The sequence below is a fragment of the Chaetodon trifascialis genome, chromosome 10 (genome assembly GCF_039877785.1).
Source record: "Chaetodon trifascialis isolate fChaTrf1 chromosome 10, fChaTrf1.hap1, whole genome shotgun sequence".
In the NCBI taxonomy this organism is placed as follows: Eukaryota; Metazoa; Chordata; class Actinopteri; order Chaetodontiformes; family Chaetodontidae; genus Chaetodon; species Chaetodon trifascialis.
In genome coordinates, this window is record NC_092065.1 from 18,590,008 (window position 1) to 18,607,000 (window position 16,993).

At 41.5% G+C, this 16,993-nt stretch overlaps 1 protein-coding gene across 1 annotated transcript in view; it reads left to right on the plus strand.

Annotated features, from left to right (window-relative positions):
* Nucleotides 1-757: 757 nt before the first annotated feature.
* The window catches only part of LOC139337389 (A-kinase anchor protein 13-like), a 44,807-nt gene continuing 28,571 nt past the window's right edge, over nucleotides 758-16,993 (plus strand). The window contains exon 1 of the mRNA XM_070971934.1: nucleotides 758-1,002. The gene's annotated coding sequence lies outside the window, so the exon portion shown is untranslated. The remainder of the gene's footprint in view (nucleotides 1,003-16,993) is intronic.

Consider the following 16,993-nt stretch of genomic DNA (forward strand, 5'->3'; position numbering starts at 1 on the left):
ATTCAGAAATAGTTCTCCGCTACCACTTTCAGGGATGTCACAGTATCAGCAGTTAAACTGGTTCAGTCAACAAGCATGAAGTGCCTTTAGATGAGCGCCGCCAAGTGCTGGAAATTAGTTACTGCATTGCTCTTTGTGTACTTTTCCTCTGGTACCACGAGAGGGCAGTATTTCATTTAGTAACTAATAAATCCAGTTGGAGAGAACAAAACTGTGTCAGTGATCTGGCACATTATTAACACAAAATCCTTAATACACTGCACTTCAGTGAGTCCTGGGTACCTCAGTCTGTTTTTATGAAATTCTGTCTTTCTTACCACTGAGATGCACATTTTGTTGAAACAATTCTAACTTGACCTAAAAATAAGCAAGTAATAAACACCTTAACTAATGTGAAACTCTAAACTACAACAAAATCTCACGCTTGAAACACCTCTTTGTGGACTGTGGTCGATAGCCATTCAGACATCTCTCAACTGGCGAGGAAAATAATGCACAAACTTGAACCAGAAAGTTAAACAGGACAACACCAAACGTAAGGTTACTTCCCTTTCAAAATAAAGTCGTAAATTTGTCACTTAACATTAAAGCGTAAAGCACTGCCGCTCTCAACTTACATTTAATCTTCCCGAACTGAAGCGAATCGAAAATAGTTTTATTTCGGTCCTTATCAATGTGCGCAAAACGTTTTTCACCAAACGGGGATTTATTTTGAAAATTATCACCGGAAATATGGAGCTTCCCCAATGTCGAGCTTGACATCGGTAGACTGACTCCTAGCATGGACCCAATACCCTCTCAACCAGCGCCCAACTTGAAAAAGGATTTGAACGTGAAAGAAAATGGTATTGTTCCATGGTTTCGCCTGTGTTTATCACTTTGAGAAAGGGGAGAGATGCTTTAAAGAGTCCCAGGAAGATACTCAAGCGTGGTTGGCGTAAAACAGCAAAGACGGGAGTGCAGGGGAGTGATCTGACTGCCCGGAGTCAACACTGCAACAAGGTAAGAAGATAGCCGGCCCAAAAGCTCCAGTAGCCCCTCAACCCCGTTTACTGTCTGATTTCTACTTAGTTTAGGAAGTTTCTCCACTTAGACAAGAGCAAAAGCGCAGCTTGCATGTACTTTTTCTCCTGTTGGTTTTTGTGGTTTAAGCAACTTTTTGCAGCGACGTGTTGCAACGTTGCAGCCTGAAACAACGAACCTCTGAGGTTTGGCATGAAAGGCTATTTTTACCGTGTAGTTGGTGCAACTCATCGTCAGCCTGATGCTGTGTACATGATGTATCCCAAAGAGGTTACTCCAGAGCATTGACTTTACTGAAGGGTTGTGGATCCTTTGTCTCTTCTAGATAATACACAAATTCCACTTTTTCACAGGAAGTGAGAGGATGTGCGTGGTTGCCTTCAGCTGTGATTTTAGCGAGATTAGCTCACGTAGATGGCAGCACAACACCCAACGGTGTCATTGTAACAGCTTTATTAAGGAGGTGAGAGGTGTTTCCGTTTTTTTGTCCACCCCCTTTAAACTAAAAAGGACAGACTGAATGTTAATTCAACATCAGCACAAACAGCAGCCTCCAAAATAAGCACACAAGTGAATGAGCACCTCTAAAGCATTGCCATTAGCTTAGCTTTAGCTAGATGTGCAGAATGAACTGTTTGTAAAGCTGTTTTGTATTCCCCTTATGAAACAGTGGCTCTGCTGATTTTACCTTGGTGAACTCTATAGCACCTCCCTGTTTCTAAAAAGAAACAGATGCAGGAGTCTGATGGGTACCTGGCATGTCTGTGGTGTCAGTGGTGTGTGATCAGTTTGGTGCACAGGTAGACCTCTTCCTGCACACACTGGAGCCCACAGTGCAGTGAAAGAAGCATGCTGACTTTGACAACTGCTAACAAGATGGATACCGAGGTGAGACAAGGGTCAAACTGTCTGATCTCCTGTCAGACCTGCCTGTAGCTCACCTGCCAAGCTCAAAAGCCCATCGCCCATCATCTGATCACCATTTAGCTTCTGGGGGCAAAGGCCAATTTTTGGGGGCTTCTGGTGTTGCCGGCAGATATCTGGATGACCAATATCCAGACCAAGACCTCTTCCTCTGTGCACCGGTCATTGTTACAGTCCAATTAGCAATCTAATCAGTCGACTGAATATATAATCACCTTGCTGATCTCTATAAACAGATAACTGCATACGAATGCAGATAAATTCAAACTAGCTAATGAAAAGCGGAATTGCCGTCAATCTCATGATGATTGAAGAGGTGGCTGTCACTGAGGGAAATGAAAGAAACAGCTGTGATGAAGGAGAAAGACGTGCTATGCAACTATAGAGTTTAGAGAAGCTGGTAACAGTAGATGTCGGCGTGTAATTATTATCTATTCAAAAGCAGAAAAAGGTGAACAACACAAGCAATCAATGTCTCCATATTTTATTAAAATATTAGTGGGGGTGTGTTTCAGCCATCAGTGCTGTAGGAGCAGCAGATTAGTTGGCGTTCAGTTACTTTCTCATACTTTTTCAATTTTTATCAGTTCCCCCCTCCATTTTATCATTTTTTATCAGTGTTTAAATATTTGATAAAAGGCTTGTGTCACATGATAATGTACGCACAAGCAGATCTTGGTGTTGATTAATAGATTTTTTTAAAGGTCCCATATTGTGCTCATTTTCAGGGTCATGCTTGTATTTGGGTGTCTCCTAGAAAAGGTTTACACAAGTTTAATGTTCAATAAACACATTATTTTTCTTATGCAGTCCGTTGCTGCAGCACCTCTATCCACCCTTTGTCTGAAGCACTTTTTGTGCCTGTCTCTTTAAGGCCTCCCTCAGCGTTCCGTCTGCTCTGATTGGTCAGCTCCCACAGACCTGAGCAGGCGCCGCCCACCCTGTTTTTCTGCATCAGCTCTTTTGCTGTGTTTAACAACCACGGCTGTGCAAGCAGCGTGGCTGAGGGTGATCATTGTACAGTTGTGACATCACAACCTTACGGATGTCCTGAGGGCTTGTTTTAAGATAAAGAGTGCATTTCTCTGTGGATTGAGCATTTTGACACTTTTGCAGTATTTATGTGGCACCTAGCTCTGCTTTATAATAAAAAAAGATCTGGATATGTCACTTTCTAAAATATGGGACCTTTGTTTCACAACATCCTCTGAAGTCTCGGTATTGGCGAGCATCTTGTGATCACTCCGGTACAAGTTTAACCCGGCTGAACTCCCGACCATAAAAACAGAAACAGGACAGACCGATTACGTACTTACAAAATCAAATACACAGACTGAATGCATCAGCACATTCCTCACAGAAAGACGAGGTTAGGTTCTGCACACTGAGGCAGAGTGTTGCATAAGAACATCACTGCGTGTTGTTGAAGCCTGTCATTTCTGACTTACCTTATCTTTGTGGGACTGTTCAGTATGGAGAGCCTCAGAGGGCACTGAACTGCTGGTCTTGCTTATGGCAGCTCTGTGCATGGAGCATATTTGCACTTACTTGTGATATCAAGTTGAATACATGAATCATATTGCAAACATGCACTACCCATACGAGGATGTTGTTTTCTTGAGGAATAAAAGTCATGTCCTGGTATTGATTAAATCCCTAAAAACTTATCTCTATTCATCAAAAGTACATATTTAGAAGGCTTTTCCTTAAAATGGCTTAGCTATAAAACTGTGCCTTTGCATTCTTTTAGTATGCATCGATCTATGAATATACATTTAGTTGGCTCCTCTGTCTCCACCCAACAAACCAGGAAGCGCCGAAAGAAAACTTCTCTCATGTGCACTTGAATTACCCTAACATTATGTTGCTAACGCTACACTAGCAGCTAATAACTTCACTGTTCATTAGCATCTCTAGGCCATATAAAACGTCCCGTCAGCCTTTGACGTCAATCATCATGTAGCTTGGCAGGCTAACGTTGGCTAACATTATCTAGCACACTACAGTCAACAAATAAAACACAAGAAAAAGAAGCAAAGCAAGGATTTTTGTAAAGCAAAGTTCAAGCAGTCATTTTATTTATCATTTTACTTGCACAACTTTTCTTGTGCCATGAAGTCAATGAGCTATAACGCATAATGTGTGAATTCAAAAATGATTATGCAAATGAGAAAACATCAGGATTAGAATACTTGAACAAGCCTACAAATCTTTTATTTTGAAGAGCTGACCAACAGTGAAAGCGTCTGTTATCATATCTGTTTTGTCGTATATTTCAGCACCATGGATAGAGCTGGACCTAACTGATCGAAGTCGGTCACAGGTCATCCATATTTAATGTATTGTTTCATTTCTTCTTCGATGTGGATTAAACGCAAACTAGCTAGCCTCTGATTTTTCTTCCCCCCGAATGATGTTGATAAGTTTAGCTAAATAATATGTAACACAATCACAAACACTTAAAGCATGCAATATTAACTGCAGTGTATTACATAGAGTAGCTACTTACATTGTCTGTATGATCTATCTTTATTTACGCAGGGAAGATTTGTTGAGCTCAAATGATCAATTTCAAGGCAATACAGGTGAAATGGCCGTACCCAGTTGACAGCCATGGAGCTGATTAAGACATGTTTGCATGAGATGGAAGCAGTAAGTCCAGAAAAGGAAAAGGACACGCTCTTCCACAAGGCAACGAAAGCAGATACGTGATATATTATGGCAATCGCAGACAGGTCCACTGTGGTGGCTGTGTGAGAGTCTGATGAGAGAAAGACTGCAAATCCAGCTGTTTCCTTTTCTGTCTCTCTGTACAGTTTAGCTGCTTGGTCAGCATGGTCACACTTCCATTCATACCAGCTGCTCCACTTCCAAAGGCTTGCTAAGATTTTTTCTTTTCATACAAACCAGTCAGCTAATAGGCAGACACACAGACAGACAAACAGACATGCAGGGACACAGTGATACAGACAGGCTAACTCATCATTCAGCTTGCAAAACAGTCTGATTGACCATTCAGGAGTTGAATTGCCATCCAAGTGTTAGACATGTTTAATGGAGGGGGAGTGCTGGTGACTACATAATCAAGGTCTAATTAATGCCAATTACATCCATCACCTAATCCAACAATTGATGTCGTTCTTGACGTCGTTTTCAAAATGATGAAACTCATAAAGTCAGTCTAACGTTTGATCATGTGGTCAGTTACAGTTGACTGACGTATGTAAACTTGCAGCGGTTGCATAACCTTTAAAATGAGCCACGACTGAACAGTACGCCTGCACGCATGTGGTGTGTTCTTGTACTTAAATAAATGGTGTTACACCTCTGAACAATACTGACTTTTTGTAGTTCTTTACTTTACATTTTACAGTCACACAGCATTTACAGTCTTTGTTACACTGCCACCTGGTGCCAATACACTACAAAGTAGTCAAAATGACCTACACTGTATTGTTGTGATCTCTTTGTACTCAGGTTATTGGATAGCTACATGACTAAGTTGATGTCATGTCATGCTTCATGCACGTACTCATAGCACTGGAGTTATCTCCAGTAACTACTACGTCCTGCAAGACATGACATAGCCATATCATTGGCAGCAATCTCTATCATGCTATCAATTACTCTGTAGCACCACCACTGGTCAGTAACTCCACAGAGTGCCTTTAAAGTACAATCCCCTTATTCAACAGTAGTTGAAAAAGTGTGTAGATTTTCCACCTGAGCACAGACTAGTTCAAGGTGATCTCAAGCTGGAGATCAAGGTGATCTCAAGCTGGTTGACACATACTCATTCAGAGAGGATGAGCCCGCCACCAGCAACCACCTGGTTGGTTTTGCGGTTGCGGCAGAAACCTTGAGATTCTCAGTTCTTCAATTTCACATCAGATGCCAACAGAAGGGACTTTGAGTGTTTCCTTGGCTTCCATATTGTTCAGTCGCGACTCTGCTGACGAAGAGCACACAGAGTTTCTCAGAGGAGGTATTTTCTGACCGTTTCGGATCATGTGTGGAAATCTGGGAATGTGAAAAATGGGAAGACCTATAGAATGTCGAGAGAGAGGGAAACGAGTGCTGCGGTGAGGACAGGAGACACTTCCTGTAGAGACAGTAAAACAGGGACCGCCAGACATGGAGTCGGAGAAGATGTTTTTCCTTTCTCTTGGAGGAGCGATAAAACACGGAGAACATGCTGCCTGTCAAGCACTCCTTTATGGATAGCTCTCTGTTATCTCACTTCTCCCAGGTTCTTTAAAAGGCAACCACACTGAAAGTACACACACCCTGTTTTCTCCTGCCTTTCTCATGCCTGTAATCGTGTGTCAGTGTGTCTTTCTTTCTGTCACACGCAGCAGTAAGCGGTGGCATGTGTGGGCTAACCAGTGTTGGATGTTTTACTGTTGAGTCATACTTGGCATCTCACTCCGCTGCCATGTCTTCTGATCTCTGGGTATCTTCTTGTAACTTCTTCCTCAGTTCTGTGATGCACAACAGGTTTTTGTTTACATCACTGTACGTTATCTGAGCGTATCTGCCTGCATGTGCAAGCAGGTTTGTCCCTAAAGCCCATGTTCAAACTGAAACAGGCGCCTCCTTTGTGATGGTGGTATCTCGGGGCGTTCATGATCTGTTTTGGGTCTGTGGTGAGCTGGTTATAAAGGTGGTACTGATCATATTGAAGGGACTCTGGACCCAGCAGCAACTGACATTACATCCTGGGATGCCTCCGTTTCATCAGCTTTGACTCTCATTTATGAAAGAAATTTCACATCCTTCTGAATAAGCTGTTTGTCTTCCTGCGGTTTGGTATTATAAGACAGGATATTACAGCATTCAATATTAGAATTTAAACCCTTATCATACGTCATCGTAACTGTTGAACAGCTGATTTGTCAATGTGGCCAACTGCAACAAGTAATCCTCTGTGGGCCGACAAGAATTTTCCGCATAAACCGCCGTTATAACAGATCCGTTTGTAAGGCCACGTTCATACCAACTGGAGCCCGGCATGAAAAAATGCAGCCCTCTCATTCAGTTGAAAGAGGACAGTCCATTGACACAGCACGGGGCCAGCGCAGGGCATTGTCGGCCAAAAGTGTGTTGACGAGGAAAGAGTCCATTTTCATAGATGGACTGGACTCATGGACTCATGGAGGGAAGAGTACAGTCTAGACCTGCTCTCTAAAAGTGCCCTGAGATAACTTCTGTTGTGATTTGGTGCAATATAAATAAAACTGACTTGACTCAGTCTGTCAAGATGGTGACCTTTAACCTTTGATGGTCATGGCTTCAGTAAAATGGTGTTGGTCAAAGGCCTCTAAAGATGTGAGTAGTTCTGTTGTATGTTTAGCATCTGTGTCGTCACAACTGGAGTGAACTGCACAATTTACTGTTCAGCCAGGTTTTGTTCCAAGGTTGGATTTTTAATAATTTCACATCAGTGGTATTTTAAAGGAGGTTTTTACCCTTGTTGAGCCAAAAGCGGGACATTGTGGTTTTATTTAAGCTCTCTGAGGGAAAAGTCAGTGAATATTTAGTTGATTAATGGAGAGAGTACTTTGAGTCTGTCCGTCTGTTTATTTAACACACGACCCCCATTCCAAAAAAGCTTGGATGCTGTGTAACCCATGATAAAAACAGAATGCAATCATTTGCAAATGAACTGTGTTTAATGGTTTTAGAAAGTGTCCCTGAGCCCATGTTTTAATCTCCTTCATACAATCACGTGTTCACAAAGTGGTGAACCTCACTCCATCCTTGTTTGTGAATGACTGAGCTTTTCCAGGATGCCCCTTTCATACTCAATCATGATACTATCACCTGTTAACAATCAACCTGTTTACCTGTGGAATGTTCCAAACAGGTGTTTTTGGAGCATTCCACAACTGTCCAAACTTGTTTGAAACATGTTGCTGCCATCAAATTCAGAATAAGCAGATATTTACAAAAATCAATGAAGTTGATGAAGTAGAACTTTAAAGATCTTGTCTTTGTACTGTTTTCAGTAGAGTCACATTCTGCTATTTATATGTTTTATACGGTGGCAAACTTTTTTGGAATTGTTCTTGTATAATGGTACAGACTTCCGTCATGTACAGGGACAGTAGAGCAGACAGAGCTATGCTGAAATCATTCATTTGAGTCTTGACACTGTGTTACAGTGTTGTGCTCTGTGTTAGGTTGTTCCACTTGCCAAGTGCTGTGCAAGGAGAGGCGCACTGAATAGCAGTTGTGGGTGGTCACATTATCCTAGTGTCACTCCACCAGTTTTGGAAAAGAACTGAATTATTTTATTGGATTATTAATTCTGAATGTCTGCTGTTGTGTCATGTCATTATCTACGACTGTAAACTGAGAATTCATAGATTTAATCATCCAAACAAGGAATTTAACTCTAACTCTACACCTAAAACCCAACAGAAAGCAGATAAAAAACAGACATTTCAGTAGCATAAGGTTATTTGAAGGAAACGACTGACTCCTCTCGTCTAATCTTCATGTGCAGAGTCTAGCGGCAGCATTAGCAAAGGCCTAGTTTCATGTTTTTTCTTTAATCAAGGGCTTGTTATCCCCTGGTCTCAGACTGGGCTCCATATTAGAAGGTGATGTAACACACAGATATGATTAGGAGGCTGGCAACACTGCATCTTATGAATGATAAGATAAAAGCTGCAATTTGTCCTAAAGCTCAGTGGTCGCCAGTGTGGAGAAGATAAAACAAGTGCTCATTCCTGTTGAGAGCCTGGCAACAGTAACAACATTATTCTTTGAATAAGTGCTACATAGCCTGGACATTAGCCTGTGGCTGCAGGGGGAACAGAGAGAACTGAAGTTGTCATGAGGAGATGAAAGCAGGAAGAATCTGCTGTTTGTCACTGTATGATAAGAGAGGTTTGAACTTGTTTTTTAGGTTTGAAGTCTTTCTGAGCTGAGAGTTTCTAGTGTTATTGGACCACTTACTCAACCTGTTCCTCAAATCTCAATTCACAATCAAAAACAACTTTTAGATTCTTGTTTCATGTGTGCAGGTCAGATTGGGCTGTCTGATTTGCTGATTAGTCTCTTGCTTTACTGGAAACTTAATGAAGATTAGATAAAGAGAAGGTGCTGTCTACAGCAGGCGGCCTTGGTGTAAAATCAGTCTAGTTCTGTTCCAATGGTGTTAAAAGCCCCCAAACACCAGAGGACCAAAGATGCTTGTGATTCTGAGTCAGCGTCATGTCGGACCTTTGTGTTCAGGCTCTTTAGTCTATTCTACTGGCACAGAATGTTGAGCAGAGTAACAGTGTTGATATTAACCTTCAGAAAACAATAGTTGTTATCAGTTCCTATTCTTATTTCTTTATAAGCTCAAAATGCTGAATGCATATCAGCCGTTCCCCTCTTAGCTGTGACACACCGAGGAGTGTTCAAGGGCCACATTCTTTCACAGCATGTCTCGGCTCTCAGCACAGACATGGCAACTTGTTCTGGTAATAAAAAGTAATTCATTGTTCAGGACAGTTGACAGGGCCAATTTATGCAGCATAGTCCATCAAAGTTGTGTATTTGCATCAGGAATTAAGTAAATGGAGCATGCAAGAGCCTTTAGCCCAATATTTTTATTTACATTTTGAACACCATGAAAAATCTTTTACATTTGTATAATATATAACTCAACATATATTGGCTGCATTGACACAAAACAAAAGGAAAAAAATCTGTAACAAGGACCGAAATTGATTTTATATGAGTGAATAAAATTACATCATCAGCATACAAGTTCTGTCAGCTCTACTGTTATTCTAAAAAATTGTGGGCAACTGACCATTATAATGGCTAACCTTGGACTATTAAATGTTTCTCTTTTCTGTCTTTGATTGCATTTTTAATTTAAATGTTTTATGATAAGATTCATAACTCCTCTGGTCCTGGAAGAAATAAAATATGGGAGTCTATAACCTTCCATTTACTCATGACTTCTTTAACTTCTTTAAGATGTTGAAGACCTCTGCTGTTCCCAGAAACAAAATTAAGATTCACTCATTGAGACACCTCCAACAACGAGTAATAGATTACCTTGCAATATGGAAATAAACTTAGAGCAAAGCATAACAAACCTTGATGTTAGAATACACATCCAACGCACTGAACATGAACCCTGTCACCCGCTATCGCTAATGACGGTTCCGCATTTGTTGAGGGTCAGTCAGTCCACTCTTTGCTTTCCACTAACTGTCACTGCCGCTCTCCATATTATGAAAACAATTAACACTCGTCTGCAACATGTGTAACAGGTTTGCTCTCTCATAACGGTTTAGAATGTTTTCATCGCACATGTTAAATACAACATATGGATAAAGTGTATTTTTAAAGACTCAATGTGTAATATTTTGAGTGAGCGTGTTTTTGCAAGCCTATGTCTGCCTGTGAATAGATGTGTGCTTGATATATCTAGCCCATATGTTAATTACAAAACTAGCTCTAGCATGGTGTTCAAAGTGTGTGTTGTTGCATATGTCTGTGCATAGATGTAGATGCATATTCGGTTCTCATATATTGCCATGTAGATTTGTTGTTTATGTGTTACTAACAGAGTGAATCACTCCATGCCGGATCCCCAGATTTCGCCGTTCCTGATGGACCGGCTTGAGTTGTTTTCTCATTTCTCATTTCTCATCACCTCACTTGCTGGTCCTGGTAGCACTTCTTTTATAGCCTGTGTAACACCAGTGAGTGCTTGCTTTTTCCTTGTAGTTGAGAAACTTCGTCATTAGTGTCCCTCGTCACTCCTATTTGGTGTGCCCTTCCAGTAACAATGGAGGATTGCAGAGTTGCTGCATCCCTTACTTGTGGAATCCATTTTTCTCAAAAACAACATGGATCACTTCCTTCAACATCCTGCAGCAGACCCACCAGTCTCACACAGCAGCTGCTGCCCGTACACAGTTTGTTTCCTTTCATATTTGATGTGTGTGTTGGACTTCACATTCACAGCAGACCAGACAGAGAGACGCAGGAGATACAAAATCTACCGGAGATGCAAACATCATGGAAAAATCCACAGTGCAAAAGAAATGGAATGATAATTATGAGATGGTGAAACGTAATTTCGCAGCTCTCTGCTCATATTTCATTCATTTTGCCGAGAATGAGGAGTCTGTTTGACAGACGCCAGCACTTCCGCTGCTGCTCCGTGACGTTAGTGAAGTACGCATGTGCTTCAATAAAAGATCTTTTTCCGTCGTGTCTCACCATGTTAATGCTTTTGAACATTTTCTATCTGGGACTTCTTTGTTAAGGCGAAGGGTTGGCACCATCAGCAGCTATCTTTAATCGCAGTGATAATTACGTAGCGCCGCTGGGAGATCTGATGAGTCATATTGGTGGAGAATTTGGTGTGTTTGTGTGTGTGTGAGTAATTATGCTTGCAACAGTAATTGCCCGGCATGTCAATGTATCTACTGTAAACACTCTTTCTGTCAGTATAAAGGCTTTTGTGGTTGAGTGGCAGCTAATGCCTGACTGTAGAGGTCACATGTGATCATGACTTTGTCTGGAGCAGTGGCTCCCACGCTTTTATTACAATAATCCCTGAAAATCCGCGCCCCGCTTCCTGGCAACTGAGCGTATCAAAGGTAAACACACACAGTGTACAACACCTCAGAGCTGGAAGATGCAGTACACTCAAATAGGAAACAAATCTTGGTGTCAGTCTGGAGTTGGTAAATAGTCTGATACTTGTACTCTATTTCAGATGTGATTTGAAGTGTTCACACTTTTACATAACCTACACTATGGCAACTGAAAACCAATGCTGCCTACGGATAAATATGCAAACGTCGCAACGTCAGTGTACGTCCACTGAAAGTGTTTGTTTTTGCCTTTGACAGGTTCAGATTGTTATTCTATCTGTCTGTATTCTTTCCATCTGTAACATCATGGAAAGGGTCCCTACAGAGATCAACCTTTTTATTATAAAGAGGAAGATCTTTTTTTGTTTAACCAGAAATTGTTGCTATACCGCCACCAGACTCTATTCACAGAAACAGTCATTTTATCATCGTAAAACACACCATTAAAACTCGAAAGAAACAAATTAAAACTCACCAAAGCCATCTTTGTACCTCCTTACACTGTTCAACAATCAGCACCATCTCTGGTTTGGTCAAAATAAACACGCAGTTCACTGAATCTGAGCGAGAGAGAGGCTGGACATCAGAGATGCAGCAAAAACAGTGTGTAGAGCCAGAATACGTTCACATCTAACTCAGGAATTATTTTCAGCAGACATCAAAACCGCAGAGACTTAAATATGTCAGACAGATAACAGAAAGCCTGCTCAGGGTCAACTCTGATGAAGTGACGGATAGTTGTGCTGTAGCTCTCATTCGTGAGTCTGCTCTTGACAGCTTTTAACTCATCCTTCTTCTGCTCAAAGTGTTTTTCATTGACTTTACTCACAGCAGAATTAAGGAGATGACATTAATAATTCCCAGTTGTTCCATTGTAAATGTTTGGAAAAAAAAAAGTTAGAGTTTTGAAAAATGCATGCGGAAGATGCAAAAATGCAAAAAATCTGTGTATATGTGTACTAGGCCTGAGGCTGTGTCTGCTTCCTTTTATGGCTTGCTGATGCTCATCAGTTTTATTCCTGCCTCTGGTCATTTGATGCTATCGATAGTGAAGAAATTCTGTTACTTCCTCTTTAACAATACATTTCTCCTTCTGACTGTTGATATCAGGACAAACTGTGGCTCAGATAATCTCTGACATTTGATGCTCCGCAGCTGACACATTTTTTCTTCTGTTGAACTGCACAGGAAATGCATCTGTGATGCAAGTCGGTGATGCAACGCTGTCTATTTTAAGGCACTGATCTACAAAGCTATAACAGGATACACAGCTAAAAACAACATGCATCCAGAAAGTCAGCGTATATTGTCACTGAATCTTTGACTGTGACTGTTTTAGAAGTCACTGCTATATAAATGCAGGTTTGATGCAGGCTCAGGTCTCTCCTGTGACCAACTCTGTGACCAAGCCTGTATCTGCAGGGGCTTGTTGTGATAAGGCCCAAGCCTGCTGCCACTTCATGTGTGCAGCCAGTGGAAGTGAGTGACACTGCAGCTCTGTGTGCAGCAGAGTAGAATGGCTGCTGTGCACCACAGCTGAAAGCAGGAGGTTGGTTTGTATTAGCAGCCGCTGCGCCTCTCTGTCTCCCAGCTTCTCCCCCTGCTCCTTCCTTCCACTCTGTGTCTCTCTCCCTTTCTCTTTCTGTCTCCCTCCCCTTCTCCGTCTCATTCCTCCCATACCAGACATAACTTCTGGCCAGCTGAGTTAGTCTCCAGCCTCTCGTTGTACTTCTCTGTAAAAGAACAGCCAGAGTCAGCATTCAGTTGTACAGTATAACACATAATTACAACAAGTTGTGGAAACATAGCCCCCTCTCTGCTCCTCTCACCACAACCAAGTGTGTGTGCGTGTCTGTGTCTGTGTGAGTGCATTTTTGCATGCACAAATGTGGCCTATGTGTGTGTCTGACTCAGACCGTTTCTTCTGTTGCATTTGGGCAGCCCCATGTGCTCAGTAAAACTTGGTATTAAAAAGTCCAGGGACCAGATGAATAAGACCGTGCGCACACACAAAGACAGAAATATGCAGCTGCATTGCTTTGTGAGTTTTATAAGCTCTGTAGACATGGTTCTGTTTTAAGTCACTGTGGATCTGGCCATACGTGCCTCATTTCCCACGGTGGAACAAACATGGACGTAGACATGTCATTTATGTTTGTGTGTCAATCCTTCAGTGAAACGCAGAGACATTTCGCTGACAGGCCTTCTCCCCTGCACATGTGTTGACATGTGACTGTCGGCAAAGCACAGGTGTAAATAATCAAATGAACGATTGAACAATGGGTTTCAGGCTTGTGGTGCTGTTCATGTTGGATCACTGTCACACTGGCATGACTCACTGGGACACTTGAATAGAACAGAGACATTGTTAATGTTATTAGTAACACATGTGCTTTTGGTCCTATGACAAGTGAAAAGGTTTGCTGTGATAAAGGCCTGTTGTGTCACATTGACAAGCTTCTACAATGGAAGAGTTGTCATTCGACATGGCTGTGACTATTTACAGCACTCATATCGTTCATCATTACATGTACTGGATCTGTGCTAGAGAGTATCTAGGCCCTGCATCGTATCAATGCCTATGTATTTTGTTCCATTTATGAATGAAAACTAGACTGAATGAATGATTTTGTTGCTGTGAAACATTGATTTTGCAAAGTTATAAATAAATAAATAAATAAATAAATAAATAAATAAATAAATAAAGACATTATTATTTGAAAAAAAGTGTTTATATCATGTCATTTGAGCTTATAGAAACTTAAAAGGTTTCTAACCTTTAAATTCCACATGGTCATCTGATCCATTAATAATATAAAAAAACGTGATTATTGCAGCTTTAAACTCAAGTTATACATTCTTTTGAAAGATAGAGATCCACCTCCACCTGTTGGGGAATAAGACAGTATATTTGAAAAAAGCTTTGTAAAGCCTTTAGTGTCACTCATCACTCTACATTCATGTGGATTCATCCAACTTGCCTTACATTGTCAACCATGTGGATACAACCCAGAAATCTTAAGAGTCACACAAATATATCAAACTTCATCAAATATGCTGAACTGCTTCATTAAGAACAGTATGAGAAGAAGCTCCAGGGGGAGCTGTGTGAAGTCTCATAAATGTCCTCAAGTGATGTCACTCGAGTCAGGGTTGGTTGGGGTTGTTTAAAATTAAAAAAAATCTGGAGGTGTGTAGACAAAGAAGTGATTTTGCCAGACCTCTGTAGCTTGCTCTCCTGGCCACAGGCTCCAGGCTACATTAGCTGCTACTAGCATAACACCCCCCACTTCTTTCACCCAACTGTCTGTGGTCCGGTGGCATTATGGGTAATGTAGTGTCCGATTTTGACAAGGAGGAGGAATGTGTGGAATAAAAAAAGATGATATCTGCGTTGATCATGAGTTCCACTCAGGTTCTCGTGAACAATCTCATGCTGTCTAATGCTCCTCCTCCTCCTCTTCCTCAAGTCGTGTCACTTCAGGCTATCTTCAGCTCCTGTCTCTCAGCACAAGCGGTGGACACTGCCATCTTAAGTGGCCTGCCCGTTATCATGACACACTGGCTGCCCTGGAGTCTGCTTAGCTTCCACACGCAGATGCCAGCACACATAATAGCAGTTACCCTGGTACATTCAGACACACATACACACACGCACGCACTATTCAGATGGCCGGGCCTGTAGTCTATGTCCATGTGTGGTAATGATTCCAGCAGCATCCTGTAACGGGGCAGAGCTAAGTTGCTTTAAGTTGGTTCTGGGGTCATGCCTTTTATGATGGAACAGTTGAGACAGTGCTGATGACCTATATATAACATCCAGGCCCAGATTATATCTGGAGTGTCTCTGTAGCTGCTTTACAGCTCTGTAGAAGTAGATTTCTTCACAGTAGTACTTAGATAGTAGATAGTTGGAGGGATGGAGGCTGTGAACAGTTACCTGGGTGTCTTTACCTTCATGTCCCTGTGGCTCAGAGTAATAACGTCTGTCAGTACTTGTACATAATACATGTACATTCATTGCTGGTTTAGCTCTGCAGATGGAGTTTGATGACAAATGAAAATACAGAATAGACTTAGACCAGACTTAGCCTCTTAATTTGAATTGAAAAAAGTCAATTTTATATATAAAATCCTGTAATTTGTTTTGCATTTCTACTAGCATACATGCTCGTAATCTGCAATCTGTAATCACCTGCTATTGAAAATGAAAATAATAACCCTCACAAAAGATTTCGAAGAAAACTCTACAAGACATCCAAAGACATGATAAAGGGAAAACATTTTTCTCTTCTCATTATGTGACTCTTTACATCATCTTACGTGTCCTTGAATGTGGTTGTTTGTGAGGGTAGTTGTAAGTGGAAAATTCCAAATCCAACGGGCCTGAAAAGTCTGGAAAGGAACCACCAAGGTGTCCTGGCACAGGACAGGATCCCTGGCACGTCAGAATTTGAGAACAGACACCTGGCAGATGCCAACGTCTCGGGGAATGCTTTAAAATGAGCGTCCATGTGTGGACTGATGAAGCGGTTGCAGTGAGTATTTCGCCACTCTAGAGTCCACCTCCCCTGTACTGCCTCAGCATCTGATTGTTTTGTTTGAACCTCGCCTTCCTATATTTAGACCAGCTTTAAGCCTGGTTTATAAAAAGACATGATGAAACGTTTTTGCTTCTCTGACTTGAACACTAACCTCAGAAGGATCTCTTCACTGTCAGCTCTCGATACAGAGGCAGAGGTGATAAAGCTACTAATGCTGTCTACACTGTGTGTCTGTGAAGGCATCATTCACATCATTTTCTTCCTCATCAAGCTATTTGGTGAACCCTCAATACTCTGAAATGAGTATGTTTCTCCACTCATTTATTCCATGTTTGTCTTTCACATGTCACTCATCTGGATCCCTCACTGATTCTGTAAGACACACTGTTAATTGATTTCACAGCATTTGATGAGGTTTCTGTGAGCTGCGACTGCTCTGATTACTGAGTGTGTGTTCTGTGGGAGCTATCTCTACGAGTGGGCTTTGGAAACAGATTGATCTCAAATGAACCCCTGCTGTGGGATGAGAGGGTGGGCGGGCTAAGTAGCAGGCACAGACACAGTCGAGTTTCCATCACTTCAGAGGACACGGCGTTATCTTAAAATTATCTCCTGAAGACTTACTGTAACCCTAACCATTACTTGTCTAACCCTTACCACATCTCCTTTAACTTAAACTTAACATAAACCTGTTTTTTTTCATTTAATGTGTACATTATGGGGACTTCCATTTGGTCCCCAAAAGGAAGGCAAGTCCCTACAATGTGACTGTGTGAACAGATGAATGCCCCACAATACATGTCCATGCACATGGACGTTCACACACATTGATTTCGGTCAATTTTTTCGGGGACATTGATTTACATTAATTTCCTGGAGACTTAT